This window comes from Oncorhynchus nerka, linkage group LG9a (genome assembly GCF_034236695.1).
Source record: "Oncorhynchus nerka isolate Pitt River linkage group LG9a, Oner_Uvic_2.0, whole genome shotgun sequence".
In the NCBI taxonomy this organism is placed as follows: Eukaryota; Metazoa; Chordata; class Actinopteri; order Salmoniformes; family Salmonidae; genus Oncorhynchus; species Oncorhynchus nerka.
Genome location: NC_088404.1, coordinates 31,074,773 through 31,088,406, shown reverse-complemented (window position 1 = coordinate 31,088,406; position 13,634 = coordinate 31,074,773). Strand labels below are relative to the sequence as shown.

Below are 13,634 nucleotides of genomic sequence, written 5' to 3'. Positions count from 1 at the left end.
GGATATCCCTACCGGCCAAACCCTCCCTAACCCGGACGAAGCTAGGACCTCCCGGTCGCACCCGGGATGTCCTCAACTATGCAGTTTTAAGAAAAATAAGTGTTAAGTAAAGAATAGATAAGTAAAAAAATAAAAGAATTAACAAGTAATTAAAGAGAAGCAGTAAAATAACAAGGGGGGTACCGGTCCAGAGTCAATATGCGTGAGCACCGGTTAGTCAAGGTATATAGGTAATATCTACATGTAGGTAGAGTTAAAGTGACTATGCATAGATAATAAACAGAGAATAGCAGCAGCGTAAAATAGGGGGGACAATGCAAATAGTCTGGGTGGCCATTTGATTAGCTGTTCAGGAGTCTTATGGCTTGGGAGTAAGCTCCCTGCCATCCAGGACCTCTATACCAGGCGGTGTCAGAGGAAGGCCCTAAAAATTGTCAAAGACTCCAGCCAACCTAGTCATAGACTATTCTCTTTGCTACCTCACAGCGAGTGGTACCGGGGCGCCAAGTCTAGGTCCAAGAAGCTTCTAAACATCTTCTATCCCCAAGCCATAAGACTCCTGATCAGCTAATCAAATGGCTACCCAGACTATTTGCATTGCCCCCCCTCCCTATTTTACGCCACTGATACTCTCTGTTATTATCTATGCATAGTCACTTTAATAACTCTACCTACATGTAGATATTACCTCAATTACCTCGACAAACCGATGGCCTGCACATTGACTCTGTACCGGTACCCCCTGTATATACGTCGCTGTTGTTATTTTACTGCTGCTCTTTAATTATTTATTACTTTTATTTCTTATTTTTGTTAGGTTTTTTTCTTAACTGCATTGTTGATTAAGGGCTTGTAAGTAAGCATTTCACTGTAAGGTTTTACACCTGTTATATTCGGCGCATGTGACAAATGCAATTTTATTTGATTTGATTCCAGTCTGTGTTAACAAAACAGTCCTGTAACTTAGTATCTGCTTCATCTAGTTTTTCCTTGTAAGCAGGAATCAAGAGGATAGAATTATGGTCAGATTTGCCAAATGGAGAGAGATCTTTGTACGTGTCTCTGTGTGTGGAGTAAAGGTGGTCTAGAGTTTTCTTCCCTCTGATTGCACATTTAACATGCTGGCAGAAATGAGGTAAAATGGATTTAAGTTTCACTGCATTAAAGTCTCTGACCACTAGGAGCGCCACCTCTGGCGGAGTGTTTTCCTGTTTGCTTATGGCTGTATACAGCTCATTGAGTGCGGTTTTAGTGCCAGCCTCGGTTTGTGGTGGTATATAGACAGCTACGAAGAATATAGATGAAAACTTTCTTGGTAAATAGTGTGGTCAACAGCTTATCACGAGATAATCTACCTCAGGCGAGCAAAACTTCAAAACATCCTTAGATTTCATGTACCGGCTGTTGTTTACAGATATACATAGACCGCCTCCCCTTGTCTTACCAGAGGCTGCTGTTCTATCCTACCGAAAAAGGTAAAAACCCATCTAGCTGTATGTTATTCATGTCGTCGTTCAGCCACGACTCTGTGAAACATAAGCTATTACAGTTTTTAATGTCCCGTTGGTAGGATATACGTGCTCGTAGCTCGTCTATTCATCTTATCCCTTTTATTATTGGCTAATAGGACCGATGGTAAAGGCAGATTATCCACTCAACAATAGAAATTGGTTAGGGGACCATAAAACGGCAACCATCTCCTCCAAAGCCATTATTATATCATACCATAACACTTTTAACTTAGTTTGAGAAAAGTCAAGGGATTGGTTAAGAGATGGCTGAGTTATCGATAAATCAGGAAATCAGATTTAAGTGTAAATCCACAGTGGCCTATCAGACAGTGGTGTAAATCCACAGTGGCCTATCAACTTGTCATCGCGTTCATGGATGTCCCTAAAATGAACTACACTGAATTTGGTATTGATTTCTCAAAAAACAAGGCAATTATTAACAACTTATTCTTTGCACATGTAACTAATGCTCAAAATCATCTTCCCGTCATGAACCATACGTCAGATTCCCTCCAGATGTTGTATTTAGACTCATGATTGCGCATAAAGGAAGGTAGTTCCTACATGATAGAGTGCTTTCTTTGTTAACCAACTGATCTTGAGTCCTTTTTGTTATTGTGTGAAACCTGTTCATTGCTGCTTGCAGCTCTATTATTGAATGAGTTTCTGCATTGGGTTAGCTTCTGAATGTGGTCCATCCATAATGTTTTCTTCCAGATATTATCAGCAGGCAGACCTACACATGTGCCTTTACTGGCCTCTATAGGCCTATAGCCTTTATATATCCACAGTTTTAACGTTATACCTTTTGCCATTAGCATGTGTAGCCTGCATTTATCTGGGTTTATATTTCTCTGCTATTATTTACTTTTTCATATGCATGTTTATAATACAGATTTGTCACTGATCGTATGGAATGCTTTCATACAACTGCCTGGTTCCTATTGAACCCTCTGTGGATCCTTAGCATTCAGCATTTAGCGGGTGGTTCAGAAGCTGACCACTCAGAACGGTTCCAGCTAGCTTTTATTTTTTTAATTTATTTTTACAGTCAGTGAACATGAAGTATGTGTGTGCATGCGTGTTTGTACTTTACTCACATTCTCTCTGGTCTTTTGCTCAGAAGGGTGAACAGTTGGAACAGACACCCATCATCAGTTGGCTACAACAACTTTTAGGAGGGCAACATCACTGAGTGATGGTAATTTAGCCATCAAATAGCACAAATGATTTAATATCTAGCAAAAACTAATTTACAAAAATAAGACTTTAGCGCTTCCCAGATATCCTGTCAATTTCTTCCTTGCAGATGGCTTGCAGTCACTCTTTCAGTTCAGAGTCAAATTTCCTTGCATGCGAAAATGAGACTGAACCTTTATTTAACTAGGCAAGTCAGTGAAGAACACATTTTTATTTACAATGACGGCCTACCCACGTCAACCTGGACGACACTGGGCGCCGCCCTATGGGACTCGCAATCACGGCCAGTTGTGATGCAGCCTGGATTTGAACCAGTGACTCGAGTGATGCCTTTTGCACTGGGATGCAGTGACCGCTGAACCACTCGGGAGCTTAATGATAGTGGGTATAGCCTCAGATATAGGAGGGACACAGAGGGACTGGAAATTCTACGCTATTGACAAAGACAAAGGTTGTTTTTTTTAAGTACATTTCACTGAGAAAGAAGTCTAGAGATAGTCACTGAAAAGTCATTTGTGAGGGACATCTAGGATAGAGAAGTCACCTGGAGGAAATGGATGTGATCTGTGTGTGAAAGCTGCTCCAGCTCAGCATCTCTTCCTTAGCTCAGCCAGCTCCGGCTCCAGTTGCTTCAGTCACATTTTAGCCTGTCTCACATCAGCCTTCTCCTGGGTTCTGATCAGCTCCTTCACCTCGGAGCGCCTTCCATCAATGGAGCGAATCAGCTCAGTAAAGGTCCTCTCACTGTCTTCCAATTACGCCTGTGCAGAGCATTTTTACGACACAGAGAGGATGGGGTCGATTTCAACCACCCTATTCACTCAGCTCTCGCCAGGACCCCAGACAGCCTGACTGTAATTTCACTATATATGGACCTAACATTCACCTTCAGAGAGACCACAGCCTGTCTCAGCTTCTGCATTTCCTTCTCACTATCCTGGGTTTTCAGCTCAGATTTCTGCTGATTCTCCTCCAACTGCTTCTGCAAAGAAATGTATCATACCCATAGGATGATTCAATTGCTATCAGACAGGCTGCTGTGCATCTGACAAGGTAGTATCTGAATGTTGTCACTGTTTCATCTTGCTCCATCTCCTCCCATTGCCTTGCCATTGGAGTTGCTTCTTTATGTGAGAAATCTGGCTTTTCTGTACAATTGGTGATATTACTGAACAGACAGAAAACACTCCATTCTCAGCTCAAATGGGTTGGGCTTTACACTGATTGGATGACCTCTTTTCAAATGTAACCTATCATTCTCTGTTTTATATGTAAACCTAATAATAATAATGTAAATGTAATATTAACCAGATGGAACATGAGGTAGCAAAGAGTTAGCAACAGGTTGTGTGAGTCTCTCTACTCTTCGTATTACACTTTTCTCAGTCACTGGTCTCGATGCTAGAGTAAAAGAGATGAACAAATGTTTATATGTAGATGTATGATATTTAACTGTTCCAATCCTTACCTGTTTCTCAGTCCTTTCAGCTACAACTGACACCGTATCATGGCCTTTATGTTCATCCATCACACACAGCAGACAGATACAGTGTTGATCGGTACAGCAGTAAACCTCCAGCAATTTATTGTGATGAGAGCAGATCTTCTGTAGTTGTCCAGTGGCTTCATGTTTTTTTCCCAGGTTGAGGTCATTATGAAGTTTCAGGTGAGACTCACAGTAAGAGGCTGGACACAGCAGACAGGACTTGACAGCTATGAGTTTTCTCCCAGTGCAGAAGTCACCCCACACCTAAAGGTCCATCTTATCAGAGATTAGGAGGAGCAGGTTGGAGTCCTGTCTTCAATTTCTCCACTAATTCAGTAGAGTATTTTTCCACAGAACAAGTCTTGGGGTGAAGGTCTGTCTGCACAGGGGACAGCTGTAGACACCTTTCAGATCATCCTGATCCCAGCAGTCCTTAATACAGCCCATACAGTAACTGTGTCCACAGGCAGTAGTCACTGGATCCTTCAGTAGGTCCAGACAGATTGAACAGGTAATCAAATCCTTATCTTCTAAAGTTGCTTCTGCCACGGTGATACACAGACTAACAGACTAAGCAGCAGAGTCTCAGAAATACGTTTAGTTTCCCTGTTTGTTCTGAGCAGTAGGAGTGGCTTCCACTGAACTTGAAACTTGGCTTTCTGCCTGGTTCAGTGTGAACTGAGATATCAGACCGTGTCTGGCTAGCAGAAGGCACATGTGGTCCATCACAACCAGAGAAAACCGGTTTATTGATACTGAAACATTTCAAGTTTTATGAGTCGTATGTACGGGATACACATGAAATGCTTACTTGCAGGTTCCTTCTCAACAATGCAACAACAATTAGAAATAAAAAAGGATAAGAATACGAACAAAGTAAATGGCTCGGTAGAATAGAATAAACATTTTAAGGAAGGCACAATTTATAGATACACAATTTACAATATTTACATGTGTTTTGGGGAAGGGGGGATTGGGGGGCAAGGGTTTAAATTGTGCAATATTTAGCAATCATTGTAAGAGTGCTAGCAGCAGTTGTAATGTGTGTGTAGCATGAATGTATGTATGTGTGTGTGTGTGTGTGTGTGTGTGTGTGTGTGTGTGTGTGTGTGTGTGTGTGTGTCTGTGTGGGTGTGTGAGTGAGTGAGTGAATGTGTGCTAAGTTGCGGAGAATCAGAGCAGGTGGTCAGTCCAGTTCAAGTGTTCAGCAGTTTGATGGCTTGTAGATAGAATCTATTTCTGAGCCTGTTGGTATCAGACCTCATACTCAGATACCGTCTACCTGATGGTGAGAGAGTGAAAGGCTCGGGCTGGGGTGTGTCTTCACATACCTGCCGGAGGACCTTGCGTTCATGGACAGAGCAATTCCACAACCAGGCCGTAATGCAACCAGGCAGGACGCTTCGATGGCGTAGCGGCAGTATTTGGACGGACCCGGGGGACCCGGGGGGGACATGCTGAATTTCTTCATCCGCCATAGGATGTAGAGACGCTATTGCATCCTCTTGACAAGAGTGGTGGTTTTATTGGTCCATGTCAAGTCCTCTGTGTCCACCGAGGAACTTAAAACCACTGACTCTCTCTACTGCAGTCCTGTTGATGTGGATTGGGGCATGTTCCCACCTCTGCTTCCTGAAGTCAACAATCAACTCAATATTGGGAAGGTGTTCTTATGTTCCTAATGTTTTGTACCCTCACTGAATATGGACAGCATGTTATGTACTTTAGAAAGCAGCCCACAATCTGCACTGAGACTACACATTGGAACCGTAGCAAGACTTAGTTTGTTGTTAGATTTCATTAGGGCGGCAGGTAACCTAGCGGTTAAGATCTTTGGGCCAGTAACTGAAAGGTCGCTGGTTAGAAACCCCAAGCTGACTACGTGAAAAATCTGCTAATGTGCCCTTGAACAAGACAGTTAATTGCTCCTGTAGTCGCTCTGGATAAGAGTGTCTGCTAAATGACTAAAATGTTCCAAAACTTCAATTCAAATTCAATAACTTAGTAAGAGAACAAGTGGTCATCCCTAATACCGCTGGCCTGGCAGACTTACTCAACACACATGTATATATTGTAAATAATGTCTGAGTGTTGGATTGTGCCCCTGGCTATCCATACAATTTTTAAACAAGAAAATGGTTACGTCTGCTTTGCTTCATTTAAGGAATTTTAAATGATTTATTATTTTACTTTTGATACTTAAGTATATTTGAGCAATTGCATTTATTTTTGATACTTAAGTATATTTAGTACTTTTAGACTTTTACTCAAGTAGTATTTTACTGGCTGACTCACTTTTACTTGAGTAACTTTCTATTATTAAGGTATCTATACTTTTACTCAAGTATGACAACTGGGAACTTTTTCCACCACTGCTTATTCGTAACCTATGAAATGTGTACGTCTGCTGTACTGAATAAGACATGATTCTCTCTCAGCAGAAAGCTGTCAAGAATGGTATTTATCTGTTTGACACTATCACAGTTCGTCTTGGCAGGTTTTCAATCCTCTCTCTTCGGTGTAGCAAAGGAAAAATGTTCAGTGTTTGTTTTCCTGACACACACACACACACACGTGCACACACACACACACACACACACACACACACACACACACACACACACACACACACACACACACACACACACACACACACTAACACGCAGCTGTAGCAGGTGTGGAGCAGCTGAAGAGATAAGCCATTTCATTATGGTATGCTGTAGGGCCCAGACCATGTTTATGGAGCATGGCGTAGTGGATTTTTCTCATACAAGCAATTTTTGAATCCGTGTTGAAATGTATCTATAGCAGAACAGTAATGATCAAATGCTCAAATACATTCACAGAACTTCTGATCATTTCTTTGCCTTTGTACATGACTTGCATATCTTAAACCACCTTTTGCAAAACTTAAAATACAAATGTCATCAGCGAATTGTCACCCGGGAGGCCCATTATTTGCAATTTTGACGGTATAATATAGTATCGATGAATGTATTTATGTTTTGCAAAAGGCCACTGAGTTCTGTGTCTTGTGGACTCTGTTTTGAAAATCGACAGCATTGTTCCAAAAAATACCTGTACGCGATTAATAAAAACTATAATAACTGGGTGGTTTATTTCTCTCCTCCATTCTTCCCTTCTTCATTAATGATTAGCTGCTAGCTCCTAGGTCAGGCTAGCACCCCCAGCGGAAATGGGCCGGCGGTATGTATTTGCGTCTCTGTGTGTATGTTATGCGTGCATGTGTACACAATCTGATCTCAGAGCTTTTTGTATTATTCTGTACGTAAATCTGAGACACTCCATTTAGTGTGATATGTTAGGTTGTGAGTTGGAATCTCATTATGAACAACTTTAGCATTTTAGCTAATTAGCTACTTTTCATCTACTTACTTCTTTTGAGCTACTTTGCAACTACTTAGCATGTTAGCTAACCCTTCTCTTAACCTTAACCCTTTTATCTAACCCTTCCCCTAACCCTAATCTTAACCCTTTAACCTAACCCCTAAACTTAACCCTAACCCCTTAACCCTAAGCCTAGCTAACATTAGCAAATTCATAACATATCAAACATTTAGCAAATTGTAATTCATAACATTCATTCACAATAATTCTAATTGTAATTCATAACATATCACATGGGTGGTGGACATCCACAACATAATACACACCATACGAAATGTAACATATCATACTAAATGTAGAGTCTTGGTTTACGTACAGAATAATACAAAATGCTCTGAGACCAGGATGGTGTACAAGACTCCCTCCATATACAGGCCCCACCCTCATCAGGCACTCTACACCTATACAGTATACAGTACACACAACAGACCCTGACAGTTACATCAAACCAACTGTCTCTTTTTCACTCCCCCTCCCCCTCTCTTTCCTTCCTTCCCCCATCACTCCATCCCACACGCCTTCTCCCACCAACCACCCTCCCCATATTTCCTTCCTCCTCCTCATCCCTTCTCCCCTAGCCACCCCTCCCCGAGGCTTCCAGATCTTTCTATATCTTTCATTGTCCCTGACATCTGTTCTGCAGGCTGATTAATTGAGAGTAGCGTGTTGGATGAGACCCCCCCTAGGTAATAACTGAAGTCAGAGAATGAACTTTGAAGAATGACTGACTGGCACATTATGTTCACTGTCAATAATAGATCAGGGCCAACCCAGGTTAGACTGACTGTCTGTCAAACTGTCTGTCCGAATATGCTTGGCTGTACACAAATAGACGTTGATTGAGTTCTAGGAAATAGAGCTAGAAAAGCAAAACTGTGGATAAATGTGGCCATGAGCAAACTAGTATTTGGTGGTGTAGGAGTTTCTATATCACTTTGTTTCTGCAGTGTTATTTTACCCTGTTTAGGAGAGGAGGTCTGACATTGTCATCAATTTCTCTCCTCCCTTTCTCTCTTTCTTCCTCTGACTCTCCGAAAGTGAAGTGATTAATGTCTCCCCAGGGACAGAGGGAGAGCAGTAATAGAGCCCAGTTCAGAGGTCACAGGCTCAGGTCAAAGGTTAGGGGTCAGTGGTCAGGGTGCTGAGTTAAGTTCAAAAGCCACTTGGGGAGCGTTGTTGATGTGACACATTATATAGTAGTGACTCTTGTGTTTCCAGTCTGCACAGTGAATGGTGGTCAGGACAGGGTGAGACAAAATGGCTGACAAGGTGAGACAGGGAGAGGCAGAGAAATAAAGAGAGATAATTATAAAAAGACAGAGAGTGATATGGCCATTGGCTCCGCAGTGATACACCATCTGGACAAACAGAGCAGGGCCAAAGATACATACGCACACACACACACACACACACACACACACACACACACACACACACACACACACACACACACACACACACACACAGTAGGCTAATTTCATGTTCAGTTTGACTGTGGCTCTGCTCACATGTTTGGACAGACAGATGTATAGATGGTAGAGAAGGGGGGAAAGAGAGAAGGAGAGAAAGAGAGCGAGAAGAGGAGGAGAGAGTGGGATAGACAGATAGAGAGGGAGAGATGGATAGAAAGACTAAGAAAATTCTCACTACAAGAGATTCTCTAGATGTTTTGAGAAAATACCCTCTGCTAGCAGCCAGGTCTCTCAGGATCCAAAGCGAGATTCGACGTATGTGCAGGTACCCAGGACGTCTGGAGATGACTTAAAAACTGTCCACTAGGGGCAACGGGGAGCCCTATTATCAGGCGGTTTGCTAGGGTGTCGTGGACAGGGATGGTGGATGGGCATAAGCTGTGAGCTGCAGCTCCGAGAATCGCGTGTTCAATCCCAGTGATAGGCACTCGTTTATACATGTTTTGTTTGAACCCAAACCATAACCCTTACCTCAAGGGTCTCCAATTACACTCAGCCGTGGGCCGTTTTTCCTTGAGCAGAAGGTCAGGGGGCAGTAACATAATTTGTACACTGCATATTGACCGCAAACAGATATAGTATTTGCTCAAAAAATTATCCTTTTAAACCTTGATTACATTGGGATACGATCAATAAATGAAATTAGCTGGGTCTATGTCTTCTACAAAGGATAGGGAAGGTTGCCAGATATTATAAAATGTAATTGCAGATGCCCTAACGGAGTAGCGCATTTTCTCTAGTATTAGATGTTGCATAACTTCCTTTATCCAATTGCTAAAAGTAGGAGGAAACCGATCCTTCCATTTAAATAGTATGAGAAGTCTAGCTAGAAGAGTAGTATATGCCAGCATGTTGCCCATATAACTGTTTAGAGGGGCCTCCTGTGGTGCCACTCCCAATAATGCAATAAAGGCAGAAGGTTTTACAGGTCGCTCCATGATCTTAGATCATGTCTGAAAAATTGACATCCAGAAATTTGTCAATTTCAGGAATGTCCAAAACATGTACAGTAAAGTACCAGGAGCCTGCTTCCATAGGTCACAAGTGGGATCTACGTATTTCTGGTCTAATCTTGGATCATTTTGCCTTTGACTAATTCAGTCGATGAACTATTTTAAATTGAATTACAGCATGTCTTAGACATGTGGATGAAAAATGTATTCTCTGAAGCATACTCAAATTTCATCTGAAAGTTGTTCACCTAAATCATCTTCCCATCGGTTCTTAAGAGAGTCCAGGGATTCCAAATTGTGCAAGTTTAATAACGTATAGACCAAGCCTATGCCCCCTTTGATATAAGGATTGACTTTAAAACATAGTCTGGAAGGTGGGCATGATGGGAAGTGACTAGAGCATGAAGATACAAAACCATGCAGTTGCAGGTACCTAAAGACATGGGATCTAGGGATATTGAACTGCTCAAAAGATGAAAAATCCATATACATGTGCAAGTGGTTCAGTGAGGAGATCCCTTTTCCAGACCAGATATGAAACGCCCTGTCTAATAATGATGGAGACACGGTATGGTTCGGTAATAACGAGGCAGAAGTTGAAAATTCACTGAGAGCAAATGATCACCTGAACTGTTTCTCAATTTTTTTTAGAATGTTTCACAATAGGGGTTTTAGTGTATTTGGAAACAGGCTCAGCTAAAATGAGTTTTGAGCAGAGTGTGGCAGCTAAGGAGGTGGGGCCACGGGATGAAATCTCTAAGGTCAACCATTTCGGGCCTGCAACATCAAGGAATTCTGTCATCCAATATAGAATGATTCCTATATTAGCTGCCCAGTAATAATATTGAGTGCTAGACCACACTGGGGGTGAGATCTCTGCAATACGTTTTAACGTATCCAAGGGTTTTTGTTGTTCCGGATAAAAGCAGATATCAGTTTATCTATGGAGATAATGGACAGTGTTATTTATTCCGCCAAAAGAAAGAGAAAGTTAATCCCAGTGTTCAAGATAGTGTTTCAGGTGGAGTATCAAGGGAGGGAAATTGGCTTTACAGAGGTCTTTGAAACCAGCTTGATCTGTAGAGATAATGGAGGGAAGGACTGACTCAAAAAGACAGGCAAGTATCTTAGAAAGTATCTTTACATCACAATTGAATAAAGAAATTGGCATATATGAACCACACTCAAGAGGAGAAGGTTGATCTGAGAATTTTTTAAAGAATTCGCTCGGAAATCCGTTGGGCCCAAGGAATTTACCACACGGCATAGATTTAATTGCCAACACAATCTATTCTACAGAGGACTGTTCTTCTATTTCAGCAGCTATCTCAGGTTCAAATATGGGAATATCTGAGTTCGCAAAGAAGGTGTTGAATAAGGTAGCATTAAGTTGATTACGAAGTGTATAATTGTGAAACCATGAATAGTTATGAAACCATGAATTGAGCTCTAAATGATCAATTGAATTGTTACCCAGCTCGTCATTTTTCTCAGGTATGGTTTGATTTGCACTTCTCTGACGCAGCGGGTGTGCTAATTTCCTGATTTCTTTCCATGTTCATCATTTTGGTGTCATGACGTTGCCCTGTTGGTAAGGTTTATAAATACCTTTCCCAATTTCCTCAGGCTACTACAGATTTGACTCTTGGAAAGCCCTTTGTTAACATAGAGAGAGTCTGGTAACATCAAAGGTGTGGGGAACGGAACCATATTTTGGTAATCCAACCAGTTGAAAATATCAGCTGGTACTTAAAGAATATGATGTCAGATCAGTTGTCGTCTGAGACTTTATTACTGATGATAGAATGACATAAACTGTATCTTGGAAAGTCTATACATTCTAGTTATCAGATCCATATGGAATTGTTGTGCAATTTAAATGTTTAAATATTAAACTATTTGTGAAAAGATGAAATGTTGAAATGAAAAGATAACATTTTAGCTTCTAAATGAGAGAATTGTTTTCATAAGAGAACTATACTCAACTAAGTGGCCCCGCCCATGAGAACAGACATTGGTTGTAAACTATTACATTTACATTTACATTTAAGTCATTTAGCAGACGCCCTATGAAACACACCACTACAAAAGCCCGTTGACGAAAAGTCAACCTTGTGTTCCCGATGACATGAGGACTGCTGTCCATACATTTAAAAGGGCTAATATCAACTACAGAACTAAGCCAACCTCAGCGTGAGCTCTGGTTGCGAATGGTTGAATGACTACAACCTAACGAAATTAACATTGACGTCAGGACTGATGTCCATATGCTTAAAAGGGCAAATTTCAACGTGGAGGTGATGATCGACACGCTGGAAGGATGAATTTCGACTATACCAGCCAGAATATAGCATGAGCTTATAGTATGGCAACTTGGTATGAACTTTGAACTCTTATTCACTAAAGAAGTGATACATCCTAGACGTAGAGTTAGCAGCAGCAGATGTAAATGTGGGCTAGGAAAGGATGGACAATTTCTTCAGAAAGACAGGGTACTACAGCGTATCCGTTCTACCACACGACGACGGTACTACAACGTATTCGTTCTACCACAAGACATATTCTTCAAAGGACAAGAGAGATCTCTGCTGGGCAACCCAGCCTTCAATCTACGACCAATCTATCGAAGTGCAGCTCAGAGTAAATATTTATTGCATTTTCCTTTTCCAAATGGGCGGATATTTAGAATGCATAAGATTCTGTATTTACGATAGCATAGCTTCATAAGGTCCGATAGCGACCCAATCCTTTTGTTCCTCAGTCTTCCCGCGCTTTCATTCAAACCCAACCCCCTTTCTTTATGTAACGAGCCGTCATATCGGTTCCGTCCGCTAGGGACGTTTTCTTGTATGAGATAATTAGTAATCAATGTATGATCCATCCTGTGTATATGTAATTCTGTGTGATTATTTAGGTATTTAGTAAATAAATAATTGAGCCAAATTTTGTATTGCTGATTCAACTTGTTAGCCAGGGTTCGTGAAGAAGAAGAATAATTTTACAACGTTCAGAAGAGACTGAATGAGGTGACGATTATTAATAGACTGCTATTGATATAAAAGATTACCAGGTCTTAAAGAGTTTATTCGGAAGACAACAGCTCTATAAACATTCTTCCGTGGTGCCCCGACTTTCTAGTTAATTACATTTACATGATTACTTTAATCAGGTAATATTAATTACAGAGAAATTATTTTATAAAATAGCATGTCATATCACTTAATCCGGCATAGCAAAGACACAACATTGGTATTGAGATTTAATAAATATGACTTTCAGCTTGTCGAGTTGAAAGAAGATCAAATTGTGTCTGAAGTGTCAAACGTTTTAGTAGGTCTGTGGATGAAGAGTGTGAATGTGCTATATCCAAATCCAAGATTTTATTTGTAAGTTCGGCAAAGGCATTGAATATTGCACTGCCTTATAATCTTCGTGCGACTCTCAAACCCGGATCCGGGAGCGTAATCATCGCCTGAAATGAATTAGCATAACGCAGTGGACATAAATATCCCTAGAAAATATTCCTATTCATGAAAATCACAAATGAAATATATTGAGACACAGATTAGCCTTTTGTTAATCACACTGACACTGTCATCTCAGA

General features: G+C 41.1%; 1 pseudogene; it reads right to left on the bottom strand.

Annotated features, from left to right (window-relative positions):
• Nucleotides 1-2,903: 2,903 nt before the first annotated feature.
• LOC115134862 (E3 ubiquitin/ISG15 ligase TRIM25-like) lies at nucleotides 2,904-5,653 on the bottom strand (annotated as a pseudogene).
• Nucleotides 5,654-13,634: the final 7,981 nt, after the last annotated feature.